We start from the raw sequence: 8580 nt of genomic DNA on the forward strand, positions 1-8580 counted from the left end.
TCAGTCATGAGGCAGGATGTCTCAGCAGTCTCAATCTGTGTAAAGATCTGGGAGATTCCTGGAGAGTCTATGGTGGAAGCCTGAAGTAGCTGGTTTTAAGATCAGTAAGAGAGTGTAGTATCAGGACGGATGAACTTTCCAGCAAGAGCAGAGAGGAACAGAAAAAGGCCAAGTCTTCTTCTTCCTCGGTCTTTTATCTGAGCTGCCTACATTCAGAAGGGTCTTTGTGATTCAAGGAATCTGATCAAGAAAGTCCCTCATGCGGGGCTGGAGAGATGGCCCGGTGGTTAAAAGCACTGAATGCTCTTCCAGAGATCATGAGTTCAATTTCCATCAACGACATGGTGGCTCACAACCATCTGTAATTGGATATAAGCCCTCTTCTGGTGTGTCAAGGACAGTGTGGTCATATACATAAAATAAATAAATAAGTCTTAAGAAAAGGAAAGTCCCTCATTGGACTGCACAGGGACTTCTAGTTTATGTTTCCTGATTCTTGTTGACAACCAAGCTTAGCCATCAACCAGTCTCTGATCATCACCTAAGCTTACTGTCACTCTCACATAAATACACACAGATACAAACTAGAAGCCAGTGCTGCTACGTATGACAGCAAATACAGAATACCCAATTTATAGTGTAATTTTTTTATCACACCAATATCCAAAGTACATTTTCTTTTGCTTTTTTGCTTCCTTTCCTTTCCTTTCCTTTCCTTTCCTTTCCTTTCCTTTCCTTTCCTTTCCTTTCCTTTCCTTTCCTTTCCTTTCCTTCTTTCTTTTTCTTTCTTTCTTTTGAAGACTGGGGGTGTGGTTCAAAACAAGGCTTCTCTGTGTAGCCCTGCCTATCCTAGAACTCACTCTGTAGACCAGGCCTTAAACTCCCAGAGATCTGCCTCTCTGCCTCTGCCTCCTAAGTGATGGGATTAAAGATGTGTGCCAGCTCCAAGTACATTCTATTAACATGATTCATGTCTTGATGCTGTCCTTAATCAACCATCAAGTATTTGGTGTGATTTTTTTTTTTTTAAGACATGGCCTCATTATGTTGCTCTAGTCAGCATGGAACTTGCCATACATCCCAGGCTGGCCTCAGACAATCTTCCCACCTCAGCCTCCCATGTGCTGGGATTACAGGTAGACAACCCCACATCTTACTGTGTTTGTCAGATGTCTCCACTATAAAACAACTCCTTTTGCCCCTCCCTTCCTCAGGTTAGAGTGTCTAGATACATAGATTTCTTCTCTATATTTGTCCCTTCTGTTATGGTATCAAATGATTTCATGGACACGTGGCTACTTGGGTTAGGAAGTAATATTGTTTTGTTTTGTTCCTTAAGTTGTTTCAGCGTTCTCTGTTGGGAGCTCTTTCAATGAACTCTAGGGGCGTACTTCTTCCTACCACTGTGGAGGGCATGTGTGCATGTGGCCGTATGCAAGGCTTCCTTCTCTGGCGACAAGAGGTTTCAAGCTCATAGATTTTCTGCTGGAGCCTAGAGTCATTCTCTTCTCCAAAGAGGCTTGGTTCCCTTTCATCAAAAATAACCTAGATAATTGTGCTCCTTATTACTATTACTAAGCTGTGTTTTCTGTAGGTACTGGGGTTTCTTGCTGTCTGTCTGTCTGTCTTGAAGCAGAGACTCACAATGTAGTTTTAGTTTTTCACAATGTAGTTGTTCTAGATGACCTGGAATTCTCTACTTAGACTAGGCTGGCCTCTGGAGTGCTGGGATTAAAAGTGTATGCTACCGTGATCATTTGTTTGTTTGTTTGTTTGTATGACAGGGAGTGAATCTATAACCTTATGCATACTCTCTAGGCAAACATTCTACCACTGAGCTATATATCCCTTGATTTTCCTACAGCACTTTTATTTGGTTATTTTCATTTTTATGCATGTACACATTTATTATGTACAGAGTGTGGAGCCGCTTCTCTTCCTGTCTCTGCCTTCCAAGCATTGGGATACAGGCCTGTGTAAAAATATCTTTTATTCTCCTGTAAAAATTGTTGTCTCCAAGGCTTAGCGCCTCCATCTGCTAACCTAGGCCTAGTCCTGGGAGCTTTCAGGCTCCATACAAATCTATGCTAGACCTCTGAGACACTGCTGAGAAAGCTCGCCCCTTCCTAGCTCTTTCCAATCTCTGGCTGGCAGGTCAGCTCAGCTGTGCTGGTTCAAAACTCCTCTCCAAGATGACTGATTCAATCTGGCTCCTCTAAGCCTCTGACCTTTTGCTCTGCTTGGCCTCAAACTATCTGCTTTAACCTTCTGGCTCCTTCTCATTTTCTGCCTTATTCTGTCTCTACCTGTGTCTATCTTGTTCTCCTTTTGCAACTTGCCTCTCTCCTCTCTTTTTTCTGTAGTGCTCCCTTAAATAGCTTCCTTTTGTTCTCTTATGAGAGTTGAGCATACCCCATTTAGTCAAATTTTTCTCTGATTCATCACTTTATCTGCCACTCAATTAGACAACACAAACATGGGTGCCTCCTCTTACAAACTAACTGTATCTTTATTATTTGGGATTAAAGGTACGTGTGCTAAGGACTGAGCCACACCTCAACTAGAAACAGGTATTTTCAGTAAATAACACAATCTTGGGGTTCACAGTGTGATCAAATATCTTGCAAGAGGCCTGCACAATTGTGCCCAACTTTTTATTGGGTAATGGAGATATGAACTTAGTGTTTCTTTTTTTCCCCTGGGAGGAGAGTTGAGACAGAGTCTCTTGTAACCTCTGGATGTCCTCAAACTCACTCTGTAGACCAGGCTTGCCTGAAACTCAGCCTGCTTCTGCCTCTCAAGTGCTGGGATTAAGCCTGAACTTAGTTTTTCAAAGATTTTATTGATTATTATACATAAGTACACTGTAGCTGTCTTCAGACGCACCAGAAGAGGGCATCAGGTCTCATTATGGGTGATTGTGAGCCACCATGTGGTTGCTGAGGTTTGAACTCAGGACCTTTGGAAGAGCAGTCAGTGCTCTTACCTGCTGAGCCATTTCTCCAGCCCGAACTTAGTTTTTCATACATGTTCAACAGACCTTTATGGACTGAGTCACCCCCTACCCTTCCTGCAATATTTTAAAACAGCAAACCTCTAGTATTATGTCATTTACACCTTCAGGCCTTCTGTGCTTCCCAGGAAACAATATTTCCCATATCATCAAAATGTCAAAATACTTGCTTTAATTTCCTGTGGCTTTCATAAGAAGTTACTACAAATGTGTCAGCCGTGGAGGTCAGACAACAACTTTGTGACATTTCTTCTCTATCCACCACATGAGCCCTGAGGATCAAACTTAGGTCTTCAGGACTGGTGGCAAGCACTGTTATCTGCTGAGTCCTCTAGCTGACCTCTTTCTTACATCTTATCACCTAAAACATTTCTCTCCTTTTAAAAAAACGTGTGTGTGTGTGTGTGTGTGTGTCTGTGTGTGTGTGTCTGTGTGTGTGTGTGTGTGGAGGGGGGTGGCAGGTGGTTATGTCCAAGTGACTGCAAGTACCCTGAGCTGTCAGAGGAGTGTGTTAGATCCCTTAGAGCTGGAGTTACAGCACTTGTTTGCTACACCACACATGAGTTCTTAGAATGGAACTCAAGTACTCTGGAAGAGCAGTGTGCTCTTAACCATGGGGCTTTTTCTTCAGCTTCAGCGCTCCCATTTTGTCTAAAAAGTTCATTTATACTGTATATTGGCTCAAATTCTGAATTTATCTGATTCTATAGCATTACTCAATTGTTTTCCTCTATATCCTGTATACTGAAGTTAGAGTCAAGGCTTGATTAGATTCAGCTTTTAAATTCTGTTAAAATTTAACATTTTGTAAAATAAGCCATACTTTATAAATATTACTGTGTAATCCAAATCTCACCAGGAGACAAATTAGATAATTGCCCTAGATTTCCTGATCTAAAATTGATAAGTAATCCTTTCATAGTTTAACATCTGTCAATGACTGTTGCTTAAGTATTTTGCTACTTAAATTCAAATTGTTTTCACCAGGCTAGTTTTTCTCTTCGTAGCCCTAGCTGTTCTGAGCTCACTCTGCAGACCAGGCTGTCCTCATACTCAGGGATCCACCTGCCTCAGCCTCCCGAATGGTGGGGTTAAAGAATTGCACACCCCGGTGCCCAGGACTCAACAGGCTAGTTATATCGTTAATTATTATAGCCTGTTTTAAGAAAGATTCTTTTGCCATCCAGCTATCTTTATAATTCTCTAACTTCAATAGATCTGGCGACATCTGAAACAGGGGGATCTATTCTGCGTGGAGAGTTTATGAAAGGACTCACGCTTAGGTAAAGTTCTCACTGGAAGCCCATAAAGCTGGTAGTTGTAGTTATGTCTTTGTCTCGTCCCGCTCCAGCTCCATGGTTGGATTTAGGGAAAGGTGAGTGGGAGAAAGTTAAAGTGCCTTGAGCCACTTCCTCTTACCTGCCTCAAACTCATGGAATTTTAGTGGGAATTCTTTAATAGAGTCTGGGTGCGGCATGGTCAGAGTCCATAGTGGTTAGGTAGAATGACTCGTGGATTCCCAGAACGGAGCCTTTACTTGCAGGACTACAGTTCCCAGAATTCCGCTCGCAAGAGTTCCACCGTATCGACAAGTTTGCGCGTGCGCAAATTCCTTGCACTTTCTTCCCCCCCCCCAGGGCCCCCCCCCCATCCTCTAGGCTGCACAAGGGCTGGGATTCGGCGCGCTCGCCTCGGGCCCTCCCCCGCCCATCCCTTACTGGCCTTAGATCTGTCCGCTGGGGGCGCGCTCTGTGCGGGACAGAAAGCGGCAGAGCGTGGGTCGCGTGGCGGGGCTCGGTTGCCAGGGACACCTGAGGTCGCCCGCTCGCTCAGCAGGCGCAGCGAAGAAGCGGCGCGGAGCCGGCGTCCAGTCGCGGCGAAGCAGGGTACCGTAGGTGAGTGTGGCCGCAGAGCTGGGGTGGGACCCCGGCCGGCCGTTCCCGCGTGCCTCGGCCCCAGCCCTTGGCACGGGCCCCCAACCCCGCTTCCGGTTCGCCAACTCGCCTTTCTCTGGTGAGTCGGAGACCGGGGCCTCCTCCCGGGCCCTCTCCCGAGTCCTCCTCGGCAGCCTCCACGCGGGGAGAACTTCGTTGGCTCCTCCTCGGGCGGCCCGAGCCCCATAGCCTACTCGGTCCTGGTTTCAGCATGTCCTCTTTCCCGCCGCGCTGCGGTTTAAATTCTGGCTTGGGTTGAAATCCCGGCTCTTTTCAGGGCCTGCTTTTCCCCGACCCCACTCGGAGTTATCCATACACACTTTCCTACATTCCAGAAACTGAGATCCTAATTTAACTCGTTTATCCAGCCATTTTTTTTTTCATTTAATAATTTACAGCTTTTATAAACATCGTCAAATAGGTAACGAGTGAAGCCACTATGTAAGGTCCCTAGGGAGGGTACATTGGTGAGCAAGACAAATGTGTTTTCGAGAGTTTACAGAACAAGAGATTTTTTAATCCAAGAAAGCATTTGCCATACTGTTGTATGTGCTGTGGTAGAAGTGAAGCGCTTAGCCGCGATTTGTTTGGAAAAATACGTCACCCCACCTTCAGTCTTTACATTCCGGTTCTGAATCTTGGAAATGTTTTAATCATCATTTGAAACCCTTCCTTTATGGAGTTATTTTGAATATTGCAAATCTCAATTTCAGCGCCTGTTTATTTGGCCAATCAGCAGTAATCTGAAGGGCCCTTTAAGAGCAGGTACCGTTGGATCCTATGCTTTCAATTGTTGCAATACTGAGACTATTTGCATAAAAGCTATTCTCTTTATTGTCCGGAATGTTACTAGCGACTTACGGATTAGACTCTAAGCCTGGCTGTGAAAGTTATCAAATGTTTTCCCGGAGTGAAAAAGTGGGAAGATATTCAAGTTACAAAGTAGCTTTAGTAAAGATACAGCATGGCCTGAAAAGAGGACAGAGCTCAGTTGTGTTTGTTGGGAGCCATTCTGTGAGCTGGGCTTATTAGGGCCCAAGCCTTAACTTTAAGTTTAAATGAATCTATTTCCTGACTTGCAGTTTCCAAGTGACCTTAGTTTTGTTTTTTGTTTTGTTTTGTTTTGTTTTGTTTTTCTGAGAGGGTTTCTCTGTGTAGCCCTGGCTATCCGGAACTCACTAGATAGATCTTGAACTCAGATGCACCTGCCTCTGCCTGCCCTGCCCTGCCCATCTTTTTAAGGTCCTAGGGATTGAACCTTTGAGTTACACATTCTAAACAGTCAGTCACTACCAGTCTCAGGCCTGGAAGGGTTTTGTGGGACCATGGGATTTTAAAACTTACTTTAAGTAAAACTTGAGCAAAAGTATTTATGTAAGTTCGTTTGTCTTCTTACTTTCTTGTTTTGTTTTGTTTTTCTAGACAGGGTTTCTCTGTGTAGCCCTTGCTGACCTGGAACACCCTCTGTTGACCTCAAACTCAGATCCACCTGCCTCTGCCTCCTGAACGCTGGGATTAAAGCTCTTGTGTTACCACCTCCCAGCTATGATTTCTTTTTGTTTGTTTGTTTTTTGAGACAAACTCTATGTAGTCCTGGCAGTTTCTTCGTCCAGCTTGGAATACACACTTTTTAAAATTCTTAGGGGTAAAGATGAGTATATTCTATGTAAAGATAAAAAAGCAGGGAAATGGCATCAGGGTTGTGCTTAAGAGTATAGAAGGGGTAGGTGGTCGATAGGGTGGTCAAGAAAGATTTCCGACTAGAGCCAAGTGATAGAGTCTAGAAATGATGCAGTTTAGGGGTCTTGATTGGTTCATTTTTCTCTGCCAGTTAAAGAATTAAAAGGCAGGCAAGATGTGAAGCACAGCAGATGGCAGCAGAGAAGTCTCAAGCACCACAAAAAGAAAACCAGTTAAAGGAAGACGTTTATTGAGGTTGAGAAATAGAGGGGGAAAAAAAAACCCTCTACAAAACAGGCCATGCCTTTACTCCACCTGTTTCTGCCTCTCCAGTGCTGGGATTACAGGCTTGTTCCAATATTACACAGTACTGATTTTTTTAATGTAGAAGATATATCTCAAGGAACTGAAATATTACTCCATTTGGGAAAAATTAATAGATCTATTGTTAACACATTATGGTTAGTATAAATGTTCTTAAATGAAAATGTTTTTGAGAAGAATAGAATTGGGTGTGGTTTTTATTGTATATTAAAAGAAGATAATGGTTGGAGAGATGGCTCAGCGGTTAAGAGCATTGACTGCACTTCCAGAGGTCCTGAGTTCAAATCTCAGCAACCACATGGTGGCTTACAAACATCTGTAATGAGAACTGTTTCCCTCTTCTGGTGTCTGAAGACAGCTACAGTGTACTTATATATAATAAATAAATACATCTTTTTTAAAAAAGAGAGAAGATAACTGGATTTTCATACATATTTCTGTATTCACTCTATTTTGATGTTTGTTTTTGAGTTAAGATCTAGGAGCTGGAGTGGTTAAGAGTGCTGGCTGTTCCTCTGGAAAAGCAAGCTCACTGCTGTTCCTAGTTTTCTGACCTCTTTGGGTATTGCATCCTATTGTGCACAGACATACACGCAGACAAAATACTTATATATATATACATTAAACAACAGAAATATTAAAAAGAAGATAATTTAGCCTTAGATGGTAACAAGAGGGCCTAAAACACTCCAAGGGGTTTGTGGGTATTGTACTTTGGTATCATATAAAAGAAGGATCAGCTTGGCTGGTAGATCTGTTATTTGCATCCTTAGAGCTGAGGTTTTTTTCTAGAATTTTAAGATTTTCCTGCATCAGTCTCACAAGTATGGGATTACCACTGGTGTAGACCACCATCTCGGTGGGCTTGTATTTATTCCTGATTCCGTGACATCATGTGGTAGGCACTGCCTGAGTTATACAGCTCCTGAGTGCTGTCAGTGCTTCCTATACAACGTGATGGTACCACTAGGCCCGTTAATCCCAGCATTTGGGAGACTGGGGCAAGGGGGCCATACATTTGAGGTCAATATGTAGCAAGACCTTGCCTGAAGATACCTAAAGTGGCTGGCTCATCGCTAAAGGCACTTGGTGCAAGCCTCATGATCTAAGTTCAGTCTTCGGGACCCACAGAATGGAGAGAAGAATCAGGAGAGTTTGTCCTCTGGCCTCCACAATGATACTGTGACACTCCCACGAACACAGAAATGGATAAATGGATGTTAAGGTTTTATATAAAGTAAAATAAAAAGTCATATTTGTATCAGCATTACAATTTCTAGAAAAGCAGTCACTGTTTGAGTGGCAGATACTGTTTTGCCAATATCCCGATTTTCTCTTGGAAGTTCAAATTTTCTCATTGGCAGCAAGTACTGTCAGCTGTTTTACGTGAAGTGACAGGCTTCTTTCATTTTCCAGAAATGTCTGCCAGATACCAAAGTCTGAAGGACTCCATCACTTAGGTCAGTTTTTCTCTTTCAAGTAAACGTGATGTTTTCACACGGGTGCTTTGCCTCGAGACAGTTGTCTTGAAAGAGCTTTAATAGTGCTTTGTTTTATTTGAGATAAGGGTCTCATCGTCCAAGCTGTCCTGGAACTCACTTTGTGGTTGAGAATAACGTTGAACTGTGT

General features: G+C 43.3%; 1 protein-coding gene across 3 annotated transcripts in view; it reads left to right on the forward strand.

Annotated features, from left to right (window-relative positions):
- The first annotated feature begins 4745 nt into the window (after positions 1-4745).
- The window catches only part of Ttll4 (tubulin tyrosine ligase like 4), a 34350-nt gene continuing 30515 nt past the window's right edge, over positions 4746-8580 (forward strand). For all 3 annotated transcript variants that reach the window (XM_021198339.2, XM_029538741.1, XM_029538742.1), the window contains exon 1: positions 4746-4908. The gene's annotated coding sequence lies outside the window, so the exon portion shown is untranslated. The remainder of the gene's footprint in view (positions 4909-8580) is intronic.

This window comes from Mus pahari, chromosome 5 (genome assembly GCF_900095145.1).
Source record: "Mus pahari chromosome 5, PAHARI_EIJ_v1.1, whole genome shotgun sequence".
NCBI classification, from domain to species: Eukaryota; Metazoa; Chordata; class Mammalia; order Rodentia; family Muridae; genus Mus; species Mus pahari.